Raw genomic sequence first — 19,654 nt, forward strand, 5'->3', positions numbered from 1 at the left:
AGGAGTTATCTGTCATTTATCAGGCAGCTTACCGGCAACTCCTGCAGTAGAGCTGGTACCAAACAGTACTGGTTTTCTCCTTTCCTTTGGACTATACAGGCAATGCCGAGAGGGAAGTCCTGATGCTTGGACAACTCAGGATCTCCATTCTATTTGCCCAAGCCTGAGATGGGGAGAGGACAGTCCAGCTTAGTGGTTTACGTTCAGTCCAGAAGTCACATACACCTTGGGTGAAATCCACTGTCTCCCAAGATGGATGGATGCCATCATACGGATGCCAGCCTTGTTTTCATTGCTGCCTTTGAGTCATTTGTTGTTTGCTGCTGAGACTGGTGCTAGAGTGACTCCTGGACACCACCCCCCCCACCCCCCCCACCTCTCTGACAAGCAAACCGCAGTATGGCTCAGGCAAGACACTGAGTTGCCCCATGGTTTAGCGATGCCTCCCTTGAGATTCTCCTCCAGGCTGCAAGGGAAAGGCAGGAGGTCCTCTTCCCTAGGGATGGCAAAAAGCAGTCCTCCAGCCTGACCAAACAAGCCTGGATGGAGATTGCAGAGAAGGTCAGCAGCTGTGGCCAACCCCCCGAATATGGGTCCAGTGCAGGAAGAGAGCCAACGACCTCATTCAGTCTGCCAAGCTGGGAGCTCTATACCACTCTCCTTTTTGGGGATTGCAGGTGGCTAAACAGGAGGGTGCATGGCATGGGGAGGGAGGCACTACACAGGCGCTGGCAGAGGGGGATAGCCATCAACACATCCTGCCAGATTCATGGCAGCATCTTGGCAAAAGGCCACCTTCAGTCACAGCTCACCCCCATTACTTCCCCTGAGAGCTGACATGGTGATGAACCAGACAGGAAAGCCCCACAGGTGATGAGGGGCTGCCACAAGCACACCTATCCTGCAGCTCTTTATGTGAAGTATGACTGTTTTCCTCGCTCCACTTGCAGGACAAGTGGGCCCATAATAACAGGGAGACCTCATGGACTGGCAGAGGAATTGCAGACATACGGCCTCTTTCAGCAGCTGAGAGTGATCACTGGAGTTAGTAGGGACCCAGGGTGGACGTTTAATTGCAGATGGTGAGGCTGGAGTCTCCACGTAAGAGAGTGAGGCTTGTCTTCCAACAACATTCAGCACTCTTCTGGAAATCCACATAATGCTTGGATATCATGACAAGATCTGCAATGCCTAATCCCCTCATGTTTGTGTTCTCTCATGCAGGTCGGCGTCTGCAGGAGATACAATCTAAAGGGGGAAAGCAATCAACCTCTGAGGATGAGCAGTCAGAGGATACACCGTCCCATGTTTCTCCTGCATCCTTCACTATTGCCGATACTTTCCCCTTGGTGGGTTTGCGCTCGGCTTTAGAATCAGGGTCACAAGCTGGTGAGAGCACCAGTGATGCACCCGAGCAGCTGGCAGAGGCTGTGACAGCCAAGTGCTCTGATAGTCGGAGGACTATGGGTGGCCAGGCCCGTGCTGAGCCCCGCCTGATGATGAGCTTTTGTGTCAACAGCACAGAACATGTTGAAGGTGCAGAGAGAGGTAAGGTAACATCTGACAGAGGTGACCAAGGCAATGCGCAGTCAAGAATGAATGATGGAAGAGTCCATCCATGCCATGAGTGCTATCATGTCTCAGGCATGTGAGTGCGTGGCTTCCTCCATCGAGAGGCTGGCAACCCTCATGGAGAGTCAGATCCCACAGATGGGTGCAGACCTGCACACCATCACCTTGGCCATGAGCTCAATGCAGCAGTAGCAAGGCAAAAGAAGGACGAGACACATGGAATCTGCTCCAGCTCCTCGTCCTTCTTTGGTCAGCAGAGAGGTTCAAGTGAGCCTTGAAAGGGAGGAGGAGAGGCTGACCTCCACATTTAAGGGCTCCCCTCAGGGCACTCTGTGTGTGGACAACAGATACTCTGCCCCTCCGCCAGTGAGCCCAGTTCCAGTAGCCGCGATGCCTGAGGAGAATCCTGCACCTGTGTAGGAAACCTTCAGGCAGCCGGGGTCCTCCAGGCCTCAGGCAGCCAGAGGAAGCCTGCCCAAGTCATCACAGGCCAAGGGGCAACCTGATCAGCAGCCTGTCTCTAGCTCAGCTGCTAAAAGAGGGGTCACACTATGGAGAAGCACTTGAAAGCATCTAGAGAAAACCATATGATCACACTTGGAGTTTCGTGGGGGCTTGAAATTTGTCATTTGTTTTCTACTATAAAGTTTATTCACTTTTGAAGGTACCATTCATTGTGGAAAATGCTTTTTCCTTTATGCCTTAATTGTGAGATGCTGACTCCACCCTTCTCCCATAATGGGCTGCCAGTCTAGGCTCAGCCCTCCTTTGGTAAGCGCATCTGATGTGCCAGAGCACATGGATGATCTAGGCGCTAGGCACGGAACCCTAACAGAAAGAATGCGACAGAGAGAATGCTTTCAGGTAAGTTTTTATTGTTTTCACTCCGAGAGGCAAGCATGGTGGCTGGAAGCGGGTACATATGAGACTGCCTATTGCCACCTGACCCTTCCTCTATCGGTGTCGCTACATCACGCCACAGGGGTCCACAAATACAGGGTGTATGAGATCCATGCCAGGTGATCTGTAGGCCTTAAGAGTATTGTCAATGCATAGACAGGGTTGCCCTGGCGTCTTTGCCTTTGCTACTCCTTTTGGCTTACATGCTGATGACCCTCAGTGCCCACCCTTGCTGATAGCCAACTCTCTCACCCAATTGCATGGCCACCTGACCCTCTCACCAAACTGTATGGACACCCGACCCTCTCACCCAGCTGTATGGTCACCCAACCCTCTCACCCAGCTGTATGGTCACCCGACCCTCTCACCCAGCAGCATGGCCACCCAACCCTCTCACCCAGCTGTATGGTCACCCGACCTTCTCACCCAGCAGCATGGTCACCCGACCCTCTCACCCAGCTGCATGGTCACCCGACCTTCTCACCCAGCTGTATGGTCACCCGACCCTCTCACCCAGCTGTATGGGGTCACCCAACCCTCTCACTCAGCTGTATGGTCACCCGACCCTGTCACTCAGCTGTTTGGCCACCTGACCCTCTCACCCAGCTTTATGGCCACCCGACCGTCTCACCCAGCTGTATGGCCACCTGTGCTGACCACCTGAGACCAAGCCCACCTTTACAGAGCTCACAGCACTGCAGGCTGACAATGGCCTCCCTCCCATATCCAGTACTGTTCATGGATGCCTTTGCATCGCGGCACTGAAGCCTCGCCTCGGTGCCACCAGCTTTCAATGGCCGGGATCTGAAGGCATGTGAGCGCTGCCCATCGTCCACTTAATTACAAGCCTCCATTGAATTGCGATCAATTGCATGCAAACGTATTAAAACTAATTGTTCAGCAATTCAAATGGCAGTCCTGTTATGTTGGGACGGCGACGCTGCCTTGGCACTTTCCTGCAGCTGACTAAATTTGGAACTGATGTCACGATGTCGGATTTCCGGGCAGACGCGTCCATTGCTATTCTCTGGCCCTCCATGTCTCCATATCCGCTCCAAATGGCCTTATTAAATTCTGCCCAGTACTCCAGGTGTGGCCTCGCCAATGCCTTGTATAATTGTAGTAAGACTTCTTTACTCTTATATTCCAATCCCTTTGTCGCAAAAGCTAACATACCATTTACCTTCCTAATTGCTTCTGTACCTGCATGTTAACTTTCTGTGATTCATCTACAAGGACACTCAGGTTACGCTGAATGCAAACATTTCCTAGTCTCTCACCATTCAAAAGATATTCTGCTTTTTCTTTTGCTTCCAAAGTGGATAACTTCATACTTCGCCACATTATATTCCAACTGCCATGTTGTTGCCCACTCACCTAACCTATCTATATCCCTCTTTAGTCTCTTTGTGTTCTCCTCACTGTTACGACCAGGTGAGAAAGGGGTCTAGGGTTTCCTTTCAGCCTTCACCCGGTCTTACCGTAACAGGGTTTTAATTTTAAACACACCGAATTTTTAGCTCCCCCTTGGTGAATTCACTGCTTTCCAATTATAAAGCAAAGAAACCAGCACAAACAGGTTTTCTTAGGTTTAAAGAACAACATTTTAAGCCTCTTCCTTCAATCTAATACTATCTTTAACTCCTTGTTAGCCATCATTTTTTCTGTGAGATTTTCGTGCCTTAAAGGAATGTACATTTGTTGCAAATTAATTCTTTAAATGCTAGCCATTTCTTGTCTACTGTCATATCTTTTAATGTAGTTTCCAAATCTACCTTAACCAACCTTCCCCTTGTACCTGCATAGTTTGCTTTGTTTAGATTTAAGATCCTAGTTTCGGACTTAACTAAATCACTTTCAAACTCAATACAAAATTCTATCTTTTATGATCATGCTTCCCCAGAAGCCCCTTAATTACAAGGTTATTAATTAACACTTTCTCATTGCACTATACTAGATCCAAAATAGCCCGTTCCCTAGTTGGTTCCTTGACAAACTGATCTTGAAAACTATCTTATAAACATTCCATGAACTTGTCCTCCACACAATTACTGCAAATTTGGTTTGCTCAGTCTTTATGAAGATTAAAAACCCTCATGATTACTGTAATACTCTTACTACATTTGCCTCTAATTTCCTGATTTATACTTTGTCCCACACTACAACTACCTATAATAGCTCCTGCTCCTAAGTCCTATGTTCCTATGTACTGTTAGGAGGCTTATAAACAACGCCCACCAATGTGTTCTGCCCCTCGCTGTTTCGTAACTCCTCCCAAACTGATTCAACTTCTTGTTTTTCTGAGCTATGATCCTTTTGCTCTACTGTCTTTATCGCATTCTTTATTATCAGGGCTACCCCTTCTTTTCCATTCTGCCTATCTTTTCTAAAAGTTAAGTATGCTGGAATATTTAGTTCCCCCACCTTTGGTCACTTTGCAACCACATCTCCTTAATGGCTATTAGATCAAACCCATTAATTTCTATCTGTGCTATTAATTCATCTAGCTTGTTGCAAATGCTTCATACATTCAGATATAATGCCTTTAACTTTGATTTTTTTCTAATTTTTCCTGACGTCACTTTAGTCACTTTTGTTACTCTCAATGTCTCTTCCTGACCCACTCTGCTCATACTTACCAAAAACGCTGATCTGCTCCAGAGCCGCTTTTGAATTTACCCTTTCCAAAATCCTCCTGCCCCCTCCTTTATTAGTTTAAAGCCCTGTCTACACCCTATTTATTCAATTCACCGGGACTCTGGTCCCTGCCCAGTTTAAGTGGAGCCCATCCCAATTTTCCCAATACTGGTGCCAGTGGCACAGAAAGCAAAATGCCTGCCACTTTCAGTTACACATTCAATTTTCTAATTGTTTATCCCTATACCAATTGGTACATGGCTCAGGTAACAATCCAGAGATAATTAACTTTGAGGTTCTGCGTATCAATTTGGACCTTAACTCCTCAAACTCTCTCAGTGGAACATCATTACTAGTTTTTCGTTAAGTTGTTGGTTCCTATATAGACCATGACAACTGGATCCTTCCCCTCCCACTCCAAGTTCACCTCCAGCAGTGAGGAGATGTCTTTAACCCTGGCACTGGGCAGTCAATACAACATTCAGAACTCCCAGTTGTGGCTGCAGAGAACAATATCTATTCCCCTGATTATACTGTTCTCTATCACAACCACATTCATTTTCTTTACTAAAAGCAAAATACTGCGGATGCTGGAAATCTGAAATAAAAACAAGAAATGCTGGAAATACTCAGTAGGTCTGGCAGCATCTGTGGAGAGAGAAGCAGAGTTAGCATTTCAGGTCAGTGGGCTGAGTATTTGCTGAGCAATGCTGAGTATTTCCAGCATTTCTTGTTTTTATTTCATTTTCTTTACCACCACTTGAATGGCCTCCTGCACCTTGTGCTAGGGACAGTTTTCCCATCCACCATTGTTCTCATCTGCACAGGTAGTACCTGTTGGTCAAAGTCAGGGGCTGAGCCTCCTCCATCGCTACATCCTGGATCCCCATACCTGTCTGACCTGCAGTCACACCCTCCTGTCCCTGACCATTAATCAACTCTTAAGTTTTACTTCACCTAAGGGGTGTGACTGCTTCTTGGAATGAAGTGTCTAGGGAGCTCTCCCCTGCCCCTGATGCTCTGCAATGCCTGCAGCTCAGACAGCAGCTCAACAGTTCTGAGCCAAAGTTCCTTGAACTGCAGACACTTATCATAGATATGGTTGTCTGGGATCACAATGGTCTCCACAAACTCCCACATGCTGCATATACGATATACCACCTGCCCTGCCATGTCTATCTAACCTTATAAATAAATTTTTTTGATTAGTTAATTTGTTAATTTTTAAATTGATTTGATTATTTTAGTTCTATTAACTAATTGGTTTATCTAGTTTAAGTTACTAATTTAGTAAAGTAAAAGCAAGTTACAGTTTCCTAGCTTTGAGACAAAAAAGAACTGATCTTTCAAATCTCTGCTCTGGTTCTAGCTTCCGCTCTTTCCAATTAAAAAAACTCAACAACTATTCACCAATTGCCTCATGCTCTTTTACCTCTTGGTTCTCTGATTCAAGGCTGCTTTTGTTAAAGAAGGAAATTACTTCCTGTTTACTCACCCAATTTACTCACCCTCAGAGCCCCACCTGCATGAGCGCTATGGAATCAATGTTGACAATGCTCTATCAGAATTCCAAGAATTCTCCTCCCTGGGTTCTCCGCACTGACTGGGGGTTCTCCCTCACTGTCTCACCTTTTTAAACTTGCTGGCCTCTTCTCTCCTCTCCTTGCTGACTGGCTGAATTAAGCGATATGTGACATTAGTGTTTCAGTTGTAAGGATACGGCATTTGAAGATGCATTCAAATGCTCGTGTGAGGTAATTGAACTTCTTGCATTGCTGCATTCAGATCCTTGGTGCTACACTACTGCCGTTGATCACAACTGCTATCTGCTTCCACAGCCTTTGCAGTGTCTGTCTGGTCCCCTGTGGATAGAGGACCTTTCTCCTCCTGCCCAAGGCCTCTAATGCTGCATGCGAGAACCTCAGAACACGCTCTCTGCCTCGATGTGCCATTAGTCAGTGTTCTTTTCCACCCACTTCAGCCAGAATGCACCTCCCTTTAAGAGTTGGAGCCTAGCTTTAAGAAGTGCAGGCTAGCTTTAAGTGATGCGAGCCTCACACCAGCTTCAACCCCCCTGCTGAGGAGCACAGCCACTCAACAACACACTTAGTGCTGGGCTTCACACTATTATCATTCAAATTAACAGGCAGCATGAAGTTTGTGTGCTCCCTGCAGTGGAAGGAACGGGCACCAGTTAATAGCGCCTTGTAATCCTGTGTCTGTTTGTGGGTTTATCCAATTTACCCCAAGATCATCTCAGGAAAGTAAGCTCACCTGTCAGCAAACAGAAAGATGTGCATTGAGGTTGTAAAGCACCTTCAGCTTGCAAGCCCGCACTTGCAACTGCAAGAAACTAGCACTGAGGAGAAAGTCAATAAAAAATAGAAGAGCAATTTAAAGTAGGTATGTGGTATAGGAGTGCTTTCCTGCTTCAAACCAAATCATTGATAGGAATTTTTAAAATCTGAATGAAGAAGCACACTGCTTTATGTTAAACTCCTCAATCTAGCTGATTGCTTTGACAGTTTAAGCCAAGGAATAATCACAGTCCTAACAATATACAAAAAAGTGAGTACATTAGCAGTCATTTCAAAGAGAAACTTTTCTTACATGCTCCTAGGGCAGAACTGACACTTAGCTAATTTTGGAAGTACATTTGTATTTATAGCTACCATTAAGCAATTTCAACATATGTAGGATTTTTTCCTCATTTGCACTAAATTGAGCATGCAATAAGAAGTAGCCGTTAATCAAACAAATGGAAAAAAGTGACGCCAACAATAATTCAACAGCAAAAAACATTTTTATCGAATAGTTAAATCAGAAATCTTATTAATAGCAATCTATGTTGGTAAACTGGAATCTTATAAATACCAGTCCTGTCGTTGCAGTGTCCAAAGCTTGCCTGTAAATACTATTTTCCACAAGCGCCCAGCTTCCAGGGATCCCAGTAAAATTGTAGTTTATAGCAGTCAAACTGTGAAGGTCTGAGAAGCAAAGTTCATGACATGGAAACTATGATAGCAACAGCTCACAGATGGATGGGTTATTAAGTAACACACATGCGCATATACAATCGGCAGGAGATTTCCATTAAGTCAGCTAATTCCAGCAGACTACATGTTTTGCAGAGACACCACTGCATCATTTTAAATCTTTTTTATTTGTTTATTACTGTGCATAATTATTTTAATCCATTAAATTTGAGTGACACATAAAACCATTGTTAAAATGGAGCATTTAAATAAAACATCTGGAGAGATCAGAAGTCAAATTGAGTTGGCTTCGATCCACTCCTTGCATCAGCACCTGTTCCTTCAGCCATCTTGGCCCGCACATCAGATCTCCCTCCCTCACCTGCTGTACCTTGAAAAACCTCCTCAAGATCCTTCTTTTTAACTGTGCTTTGCTCCTTACCTGTCTCTCTTCATTTTCCGCTCTTTATTCACTACTCTTTAATTGGTATCTCTACATAATTAAGGCTGTAGAAATTTATGTGGTTGTTAGTGGCGCACACTTACTCAAATACTAAGGCCTCAATTTTAACTTCCCCCGCCTGGCAGGATTCAGGCAAATGGGCAATCAAAATGAAGTGGAGGCTGTTAAAATGTAGCCAGCAAGAACATTTGTCCCAAGCTGGCAGGGTCCTCTTTAAATATGCACGTCATGACATCATTGGGTCCCGATCAGCCATTTTAACCAGAGGCCTGAATGGAGAGGCAGTGATGACCCTCCCTCCATGCCAAAACTCCTGTCAATGCCTACCTGAATTGCCACTATCACCTAGGTTCAGGTGGCAACTTGATATTGCTTATGTAAATGAGACCTGAAAGTTAAAATCTCTCGTCATTTGTCCTTGGCCCTCTCACGCACTGATCCCAGCCTGAGTTAAAATTGAGGTTGAATAGTTTGTTTTGAAGAAAAGATTAATACAGTGGCAGAAAGATATAAACAAAGGCTAAGAATTACTTTCAGTACAGAGTCCTGGTGAAGCTTAATGTTACATATTCTAACTCTTCACTTTGATAAAGTTTGAAGTGATGTTTTTGTGGTGTAGGGGTCAATTTGGGCAAAGCAAGGTCCTGCAAACAGCAGTGAGATAAATGACCAGATAATTTCTTAAAATATTAGGCAGGGCACCAGGTACAACATCCCTGCTCTTCTTCAAATCATGCCAAGGAATATTTTCATCGACCTGAGAGGGCAGACAGGACCTCGGTTTAAAGTTTCATCTGAATGACTAACAGTGCAGCAATCCTTCAATACTGCACTGGAGTGTTAGCCTAGATTATGTGCTCAGGACTCTGCAGAAAGCTAGAAACTATGACCTTCCGACTCTGGTCAGAGTGTAACCATTGAGCTAAGGCTGACACTATAGCTGATTCCCTAGGAGTGCATATTCTGGTACTTTGGTGGAGCTACATGATCTTTCTTTGCAAAGATCGATTTGCCATGGTTTTTGAAAATATGTATGGTTCAATCAGTCACTTAAAATGAAGACTTGCAGCTGCCATCTTCCTCACACATGTACTTCTTTTACATTTCTTTAAATTCAGTTTTGTGCTCAACTATGTGAGGGGTGGTATTCTACATGAACAGAATAGACTCACTTTGGTTTCCCATTGCCAACACCTAACAGCCTGACATAGGTGTCAGATGAAATGTAAAGCTCCCTTTACCCTCTCTTACAACCTGCCTCAGCTCCAATCTCAGAATAGCAATCCCAAGTGCATGGAGTAGCCAATTGTCCTGGAGTCTCCTGAATTACAATTTAATTTCCTGGACACTGCCATGAGCAAGCCGGGAAAAAAATCATATGGGTATGAAAAGAAAATGTGTTTCTTTTCCATTTCCTTTGAACCCTTGTGGTTATTAATTATAAAAATATTGGAGATTGGGGAAAAACTGTTTTATTGGGTGAGGCATTTGGAGGCAGGAAGTCATGTGACGAAACCTCCAGGAACATGCCCAACTACCGTTGTCAACCCTACCACTGAACCACTGTGCATTTACCATTTCATCACATCAGACACCCATGTGACTATTCTGTATCTCATGATAAATGAGATGGTCAACTTAGTGCCAATTTGCAATGAACCTTTTTACTTGTACCAAGTTAAGATAATTTCTGGTCATGTACATTACCTGAAGCTGAAAATTCCCATTGATTACATGCCCAGTCTATGGGTGACAAGATTGGAGTTCATTTATTGCTACAGTTCAAAGATTCACCAAATCAGCATGAAACCAACATTTAACACTTGTTGCACCATGATCTCCCCCCACCACCAGGCCCTGAAGTACCCTACCCCCACCACTCCAACAAGCCCCTGTTCTCTTCCCCTGTGCCACCAGGGCCTCCGATTGCCCCACTCCAGACTTGCCCTCTCCAAGGATAGGCAGTTCCCTCCGTTCAAACCCTCCTGCCCCCCCGATCAAACCCTGATCACCCTTCCCCGCTGGTTGCCCCCATCAAACACTGGCCCCTGCAATCAAACCCTGGTCCCAGCATGGACTTAGCTGCTGCTGCTGTAGTCAGGGACTGGCTCTCCATCCCAGCTGACGTCCCAGCTGTAAATCAAACTGTGCCTGTGGACGGGGAACCAATCTCCGATATCACTAACACAAAGAATTCCAAACAGTGGGTGCCTCCTGACTTTCTGACTGACCTGCTGCCTGCGTGCGGATCAGGTCAGTGAAAATCCTGCCGAATATTTCAGTGAGCAAGGGGTTAATCTAGGGACCAGGCTCCCTAGGGAAATGGTGGAACTGATTGTATTGATTCATTCAAATGCAAATTAGATAGATATCTTTCAGCAAATAATATTTTTGAATACTGCATTTGAGTAATTTAAGACATGATGTCTGTTAAGTATAACATGCTTAGAAGAGGTGATTTTGGACCTCCGGTTCCCAAAGCTTGCCATCTCTGGGATTTTCCTTGTGTCGTGTCTGGAGGTTGTAAAGTTAATTGCTGTAATTAGTCAACAATTCCATTATTGTTGGTAGAAGTTGAATAAGATGGACCTTGGTCTCTTATGATTCTCCCCTCCTCTAATTTTCTTCTTCACGTGTGCCCATATGACCCTTTGGATCGAAACATAATAGGAGGAAAATCTGTCATACTATCTCTTTAGAGCATCTAACACCTGCTTGAAGGACTGTAAAGGGTTATACTTTACTTGTACCACAGCGCCACTTCAGCAAGGCCATTTCCTTCTGTCATACCACCATGAGGTTGACAGAGTTACACTGTGTGTTTCCAACATACAACATGGGCTGGAATTTAACACCCTTCCCAGGAGCAGGCTGGGAGGCAGGGGGTGCCGTGCCCATCACCTACTCGCCCCTGCTGCTATTTTACCAGTGGCAGGGGAGATGGAAAACGGCCTGCCCACCCCAGACCAATTGAGGCACTTGTGTCCAATTAATTGTCACTTAAGGGCCTCCTCCCGCCACCACTGACATTTTACCAGTAGCGGATGGGCACTTCAGCGCCTGAGGAGGCCACCCAGTAATATCTGGTGGCCTCCTTGCGGGCTGGGGGCTGCCCTCCTGATTGGGCACCCTGTGCCCCACAAAGGGCACCCCCAGCAGCACGGGCTGCCCCCGCTAAAACTACCCACACCACCCTGCTCTTCATTCCCCTCCCACACCTCGCGGGTACCTAGCCGATTGTCCCCAGTGAGGCCCAATCCCCACTTACCTGTTCCCAGGCCGGGTCCACCATGGCTCCTCTTGCTGGGTGCAGTCCCAGCTTTGGCCATCAGTCTTGGTGGCGCTGCTAGGACTCAAGAGCTGCCGGCCCTCAGCACTTGGAGACGGGACCTCCTGCCTCAGCGGGGCAGACGTCCAAACCAAGGCCCATTAAGGGCCTTAGCCACGCAAAATAGCAGCATGGCTTCCAGGCCCAGTGGAGGCAGGCTCTCCCCCGGCCACCTGGCTAAATTCCAGCTCTGCTGTGAAGTCCACACCAAACATGTCATAATCCTAAAGAGGAAAGAGAAAGAGAAAGGGCGGCACAGTGGCGCAGTGGTTAGCACCGCAGCCTCACAGCTCCAGCGACCCGGGTTCAATTCTGGGTACTGCCTGTGTGGAGTTTGCAAGTTCTGCCTGTGTCTGCGTGGGTTTCCTCCGGGTGCTCCGGTTTCCTCCCACATGCCAAAGACTTGCAGGTTGATAGGTTAATTGGCCATTATAAATTGCCCCTAGTATAGGTAGGTGGTAGGGAAATATAGGGACAGGTGGGGATGTGGTAGGAATATGGGATTAGTGTAGGATTAGTATAAAATGGGTTGTTGATGGTCGGCACAGACTCGGTGGGCCGAAGGGCCTGTTTCAGTGCTGTATCTCTCTAAATCTAAACTAAAGCATAAGCATGTCATATCAAGTGATTCAAATTTCTTAATTAAGATAACTTAATTTTTAAAACAATATTGCTGATCACTCATGCCATTTTATTCATAATGAGAAGTAAAATTCTTATCTACAGTTTTATTTAGGACAGACAGTATCCCATCAAAACTGAGTTCAGTAAAGAGCAATCTTCAGTTGTAGTGTTGTTGTGAACTCTCGCACTGTGCTGATGGTTTAATCATAGGTTTCTCCTAAGACATGGGCACACTTTCACACAGTTAGGTCAACAAGTCTTTTGCTTTGAATTACAAGTAAATGTTTACTTTGTTTGCTATTTCTTCATTAATGCCCAAAAGACTTAACCCTGAGCAAACATTTCATCAGCATTAGAAAAATTCTCATTTGTGCTCTGCATTAAGCACACTGATAGGTAAACATTAACAGAGGGAGGGGGTCCAGTACATTTTAACCAGACTAAACTCAGGAGAACAAGAGTCTCAGCTGAGGTTCTTTAGATCCTGAGAAGTCATTAAAGGCAAAATATTATCCTAAAGGCAAACTCAGTGTTCTACTACTATTCACAAGTGGTTAGTTATTATTTAAAGATGCAAGGATATTTGCCTTGTCCCCTCGGTAGATTATGGCAGCATTTTGCACCTAAGTTAAAAATGTACTCATGTGTACTCATTTAGTGTCAGCCTCACCTCTGAGTCAAACGGATGTGAGTTCAAGTCGTACTCCAGAGACTTGAGCATGTAATTTAGGCTAAAACTTCAGTGCAATACTGAGGGAATGCTACATTATTGGATATGCTGTCTTTTGGACGAAATGTTAAACTGAGGCCTTAAACTGAAGCAAAAGATCCCATGGTACCATTTCGAAGAAGATTAGGGTGAGTTCCGAAGAAGGGTCACTGACCCGAAACGTTAACTCTGCTTCTCTTCCCACAGATGCTGCCAGACCTGCTGAGTGACTCCAGCATTTCTTGTTTTTGTTTCAGATTTCCAGCATCCGCAGTATTTTGCTTTTATTATATAAGGGTATATCTCCTGTTGTCCTGGCCGTCATTTATCTTTTAATCAACTAAAAACAGATTATCTGAAGAAGGGTTACTGACCTGAAACGTTAACTCTGCTGCTCTCTCCACAGATGCTGCCAGACCTGCTGAGTATTTCCAGCATTTCTTGTTTTTATTTCAGATTTCCAGCATCTGCAGTATTTTGCTTTTATCTGGTCATTTATTTCATTGCTGTTTGTGGGAGCTTGATGTATGGACATTGGCTTCTACATTTCCTACAGTACAACAGTATTTACACGTCAAAAGTACTGCATTGGTTGTTAAGCGCTATGGGAAGTTTTGAGGCTGTAAAAGCACTATAAAAATGCAATTTCTTTATTTTTCTTTATATTTTCTCAAGGTTTCTTTTCAGAGAAAAAAAACATAATATGAAAAATAATCTCATCGCTGAGGCCCTTTTTCTAATGCCACTTTAAGTTCATAAGGTAGGCTATCTTTAAAACAGTAACATTATTTTATTACTGAAAGAGTTAACAGCAGCAAGTATTTGAGAATCTAACCCCCATCTCGCACTGCCCTCACCCCCAGCCATTTGTCCAGTGCTAAACAAACAGTGGGCAAGTGCTGCTCTTAAACAATAAATATGGATTAGTATTGGTATCTTGGGATTCCCTTGCTCCTTACACACGACACAGGAGAGGATAGTCTTTCTTTTACAAGATTATATTTCAGCAGCCTGTGAGAAAAAAAAAAGTGCAACTCAATTTTAGTTGGGCAACTTTCAAAGGGGCTTTGTTTTTAAATAGAAGCTAGACCTATGAAAATACTTTGGATGGTTAGGAGTGTGTAAGTTATTGCCGATGCTCTCCATTTCAACATTCCCTTTTATACAAAATAGCTCTTAAGATCAGATGCTGTAACAGCAGTCCTCAGGGGTATGGGATCAACTTAGCTGGATAACAGAAACATCAGTTCATTTCTAGACTAGAACTAGCCACCAGTCCCTAATGCTGGCTTTTAACTTTTCTTCACTCATAAGCAGATTTCATACTTGGACTCGTTTCAGGTGCTAGCAAGTTGAATGAACCTAGAACTTAATAGCCATGGCTCCTCAATTCTTAAACCTGAAATACTTTACATAGTTGCTCATAGACTGAAGTCAACACATTCTTCAATCAAAGCCTTGAATAAACAAACAGAATGTCACATGGTTATGCAGCAAATGTTCTGACCATATTTTTAGGGTAAACTGACCCACACATCCCTTGTACGTGCTCCTTCAGGCTGCAAATCCACATGCCTGCTAAGTCACCTGTGACCAGCAATGACCATTCAGGAGGTTTTATGGTTCAATAACATACCCTGCACAACTCAAATGGAGGGGAGGGGCACACATACATGAAACACTGCAAGGTCATTTTTTTTTTAGTCTAAAATCAATCTTACATTGTAGGGTATATTATTCAACACTTCCAAATCATCAGGCCTGAAATCATCATATTCTAGAAATCCATTTGATCATCTTCATCTAAACATGTCATCATTCCCTTTGATCATGTTCTTAAACAGATATTTATCTAGCTAGCTATATTTTTAAATAGGAGCTGAACGAAATGGCACCAGCTACTTTTGCTGGGAATCTGAAGCAAGTATCTAGGACACTGTTGGGGAAATGGAAGCGAAGGTGATTTCTAGTCTCACTTGAGGCCTGTTCATTTTTCACTCTCGTCCTCCAGTCCTATGAATACTATTTAAATGACTAAATAACTTGCTTGGGCCTACATTATCCATTCATCTCAACATTTTAAGGGCCTTGATTGTGTCCCATCTTGATCTTTTCTCCAATGGAAACAAATTTACTTTTTTGAGCCATTTTCAGAATTTAGTACGCTTAAATCCTCAAATGCTTGTCACTCCTTTCTGAACTCTCGACAATGGTTCAATGTCTTGTTAAGGTTTGGATGTCAAGATATATATCATAGAATAGGAGGGTCAGTGTGTGATTGGATAAAAAATTGGCTTAAGGTCAGAAAACAGCGAGTCATAATAAATGGTTGTTTTTCAGACTGGTGGATGGTGGACTATGGTGCTCCCCAAGGTCAGTGCTGGGACCACTGCTTTGTTTGCTAGATACTTTGACTTGGATTTTGGAATATAGAGTAGAATCTCACAATTTGCCGATGACACCAAACTTGGATGTGTGGCAGACAGCGAGGATGATAAGAATGCCTGCAACAGGACAAAGATAGGCTAGCAGAATGATTAGAGAGGTGGCAGATGGAATATAATACTGACAAGTGTGAGGTGATGCATTTTGGCAGGAGGGATAGGGAGAGGCAATATATACTTAATGGCACAGTTCTAGAGTGTGCAGGAACAGAGGGACCTGGGGCTGCAGGTGCATCAATCTTTGAAGGTGGCAGGACATATTGAGAGTGTTCAGTAAAGCATATGGGATCTTGGGCTTCATAAACAGAGGCACTGAGTATTGTGTCCCGTTCTGGTAACCATACTTTAGGAAGGATGTAAGGGTCCTTGAGAGGCTCCAGAGGAGATTTACCAGAATGGTTCCAGGAATGGGGGATTTTAGTTACAAGGTTAGCGGAGTTTGCAAGTTCTCCCCGTGCTGTGCGGAGTTTGCAAGTTCTTCCTGTGACTGTGCGGAATTTGCAAGTTCTCCGTGTTGTGCGGAGTTTGCAAGTTCTCCCTGTGACCGCGTGGGTTTCCGCCGGGTGCTCTGGTTTCCTCCCACAGCCAAAGACTTGCAGGTTGCTAGGTAAATTGGCCATTGTAAATTTCCCCTAGTGTAGGTAGGTGGTAGGAGAATTGACGGAAGGTAGGGAATATGGGATTAATGTAGGATTAGTATAAATGGGTGGTTGATGGTCGACACAGACTCGGTGGGCCGAAGGGCCTGTTTCAGTGCTGTATCACTCTGATTCTCTGATTCTGAGGTTAGGTTGGAAAAGCTGGGACTGTTTTCCTCAGAGCAAAGGAGATTGAAGGGAGATTTAATAGAAATGTATAAGATTATAACAGGCTTAGATATGCTAAACAGAGAAAAATTGTTCCCATTCACTAATTAATGCTGGTTAGGCCACAGCTGGAGTACTGTGTACAGTTCTGGTCACCACATTATAGGAAGGATGTGATTGCATTGGAGAGGGTGCAGAGGAGATTCACCAGGATGTTGCTGGGCTGGAGCATTTCAGCTATGAAGAGAGACTGGATAGGCTAGGGTTGTTTACCTTAGAGCAGAGAAGGCTGAGGGGGGACCTGATTGAGGTATACAAAATTATGAGGGGCATTGATAGTTAGATAGGAAGAAACCTTTTCCCTTAGCGGAGGGATCAATAACCAGGGGGCATAGATTTAACGTAAGGAACAGGAGGTTTAGAGGGGAGTTGAGGAAAAGATTTTTCACCCAGAGGGTGGTTGGAATCTGGAACGCACTGCTTGAAGGAGTGATGGAGGCAGGAACCCTCACAACATTTAAGAGGTATTTAAATGAGCACTTGAAATGCCATAGCATAAAAGACTAAGGGCATAGTGTGGGAAAATGGGATTAGATTGGATGGGTGCTTGATGGTTGGTACAGATGCGTTGGGTTGAAGGGCCTGTTTCTGTGCTGTATAACTCGATGACTCTATGATTCTAATGGTACAAGGACTAGGGGACACAGGTTGAAGGTTTTGGGCTACAAATGCAGGGGGACTATGAGGAAGAACATTTTTACGCAGCAGGTGGTAATGACAGAAATCTTTGTATCCTCAGTGGCTACAGGTGAGGTCCCAGAGGACAGGAGAATAGCCAATGTTGTTCCTTTGTTTAAGAAGGGTAGCAAGGACAATCCAGGAAATTATAGGCCGGTGAGCCTTACGTCAGTGGTAGGGAAATTATTAGAGAGGATTCTTCGGGACAGGATTTACTCCCATTTGGAAACAAATGAACTTATTAGTGAGAGGCAGCATGGTTTTGTGAAGGGGAGGTCGTGTCTCACTAACTTGATTGAGTGTTTTGAGGAAGTGACGAAGATGATTGATGAAGGAAAGGCAGTGGATGTTGTCTATATGGACTTCAGTAAAGCCTTTGACAAGGTCCCTCATGGCAGACTGGTACAAAAGGTGAAGTCACACGGGATCAGAGGTGAGCTGGCAAGATGGATACAGAACTGGCTCGGTCATAGAAGACAGAGGTGGCAGTGGAAGGGTGCTTTTCTGAATGGTGGGCTGTGACTAGTGGTGTTCCGCAGGGATCAGTGCTGGGACCTTTGCTGTTTGTAGTATATATAAATGATTTGGAGGAAAATGTAGCTGGTCTGATTGGTAAGTTTGCGGATGACACAAAGGTTGGTGGAGTTGCGGATAGTGATGAGGATTGTCAGAGGATACAGCAGGATATAGATCGGTTGGAGACTTGGGCAGATAAATGGCAGATGGAGTTTAATCCGGACAAATGCGAGGTAATGCATTTTGGAAGATCTAATACAGGTGGGAAGTATACAGTAAATGACAGAACCCGTAGGAGTATTGACAGGCAGAGAGATCTGGGCGTACAGGTCCACAGGTCACTGAAAGTGGCAACACATGTGGATAAGGTAGTCAAGAAGGCATACGGCATGCTTGCCTTCATCGGTCGGGGCATAGAGTATAGAAATTGGCAAGTCATGCTGCAGCTGTACAGAACCTTAGTTAGGCCACACTTAGAATATTGCGTGCAATTCTGGTCGCCACACTACCAGAAGGACATGGAGGCTTTGAAGAAGGTACAGAGGAGGTTTACCAGAATGTTGCATGGTCTGGAGGGCATTAGCTATGAGGAGAAGTTGGATAAACTCGGATTGTTTTCACTGGAACAACAGAGATGGAGGGGCGACATGAGAGAGGTTTACAAAGTTATGAGTGGCATGGACAGAGTGGATAGTCAGAAGCTTTTTCCCAGGGTGGAAGAGTTACTAGGGGACATAGGTTTAAGGTGCGAGGGGCAAAGTTTAGAAGGGATGTGTGAGGCAAGTTCTTTACACAGAGGGTGGTGAGTGCCTGGAACTTGCTGCCAGGGGAGATGGTGGAAGCAGGTACGATAGCGACGTTTAAGAGGCATCTTGACAAATACATGAATAGGATGGGAATAGAGGGATACGGTCCCCGGAAGTGCAGGAGGTTTTAGTTTAGACAGGCATCAAGATCAGCGCAGGCTTGGAGCGCCAAATGGCCTGTTCCTGTGCTGTACTGTTCTTTGTTCTTTTGTTCTTTGACCTGGAACTCATTGCCCACAAGGATGGTGGAAGCAGAGACAATCAATAACTTCAGAAGGAAATTGGATGATCACTTGAAGGAAACAGACTTGCAGAGCCACGGGGATCGAGCGAGTGAGTGGGACTGAGTGAATAGCTCCGTGGAGAGCCGGCATGGACTAGATGGGCTGACTGGCCTCCTTCTGTGCCGTAAATGACTCAATGACTCTATGGGGGGAATTTTATGCTCTCCCCCATGGCGGGTTTGGAGGCAGGGGGGCTTCCACCACCATTCCGCCTGGTCGCCAATTGAGGCCTTTAACTGAGCAATTAACCCCCAATTAAGGGCCTCTTCCTGCCGCAGCCGCAATTAGTCATGTGGCGGGTAGCCCTGTCGCCGCAGGGAAAGCACGGCACGGAAAACCATGCCAGCTGCTTCCTGGCTCTGGATTTGGGGGGGAGGGGTGGGGGTGTCCCTTTTTAAAAGGCACTTCGTGTCTGAATGATGGACCTTACATTGGGAAGGGGTGTCCACTGAGGGCCACCCCCCCGACACTTGCTGTCGACAACCATCCACTGTGACCCCCACCCCGCAACACCCTTCATGGCCTGACCTACCTGAGACCTGGTTCCAGTGACGCTCCATGGCCTCGGGCAGGTGCACCTGCACCAGCAGCCACCGCCTCCATGGTGGCGCTGCAGCTGCCAGCCTCTGATTGGCCGGCAGCTCTGCAAGTACGGGACCTTCGGCGCTGGGGTTCTTGATTCCTTCGAAGGCCTGCTGCTGTCCACTTAAGTGCCTGATTGGCACTAAATTTAGCGGGCCTTCCAAAGAAGAGGCGACGCTGGGACCTTGGCATCAGTTTCTCCGGACACAAGACCCTTGCTGTCAGGCTAAAACTTACCCCTATGGCTCTACTGAAACTTGTAGGCTATGG

The 19,654-nt window shown here is 45.3% G+C and overlaps 1 protein-coding gene and 1 long non-coding RNA gene across 2 annotated transcripts in view; one reads left to right on the plus strand and one right to left on the minus strand.

Moving 5' to 3' along the window:
- Positions 1-8,000, minus strand: part of nedd9 (neural precursor cell expressed, developmentally down-regulated 9) — a 233,848-nt gene extending 225,848 nt beyond the window's left edge. Inside the window, exon 1 of the mRNA XM_068058114.1 lies at positions 7,984-8,000. The gene's annotated coding sequence lies outside the window, so the exon portion shown is untranslated. The remainder of the gene's footprint in view (positions 1-7,983) is intronic.
- LOC137384300 (uncharacterized) overlaps positions 1-19,654 on the plus strand; it is a 232,187-nt gene that overhangs the window by 23,763 nt on the left and 188,770 nt on the right. The gene's annotated exons all lie outside the window — the stretch shown is intronic.

This window comes from Heterodontus francisci, chromosome 2, assembly GCF_036365525.1.
Source record: "Heterodontus francisci isolate sHetFra1 chromosome 2, sHetFra1.hap1, whole genome shotgun sequence".
NCBI classification, from domain to species: Eukaryota; Metazoa; Chordata; class Chondrichthyes; order Heterodontiformes; family Heterodontidae; genus Heterodontus; species Heterodontus francisci.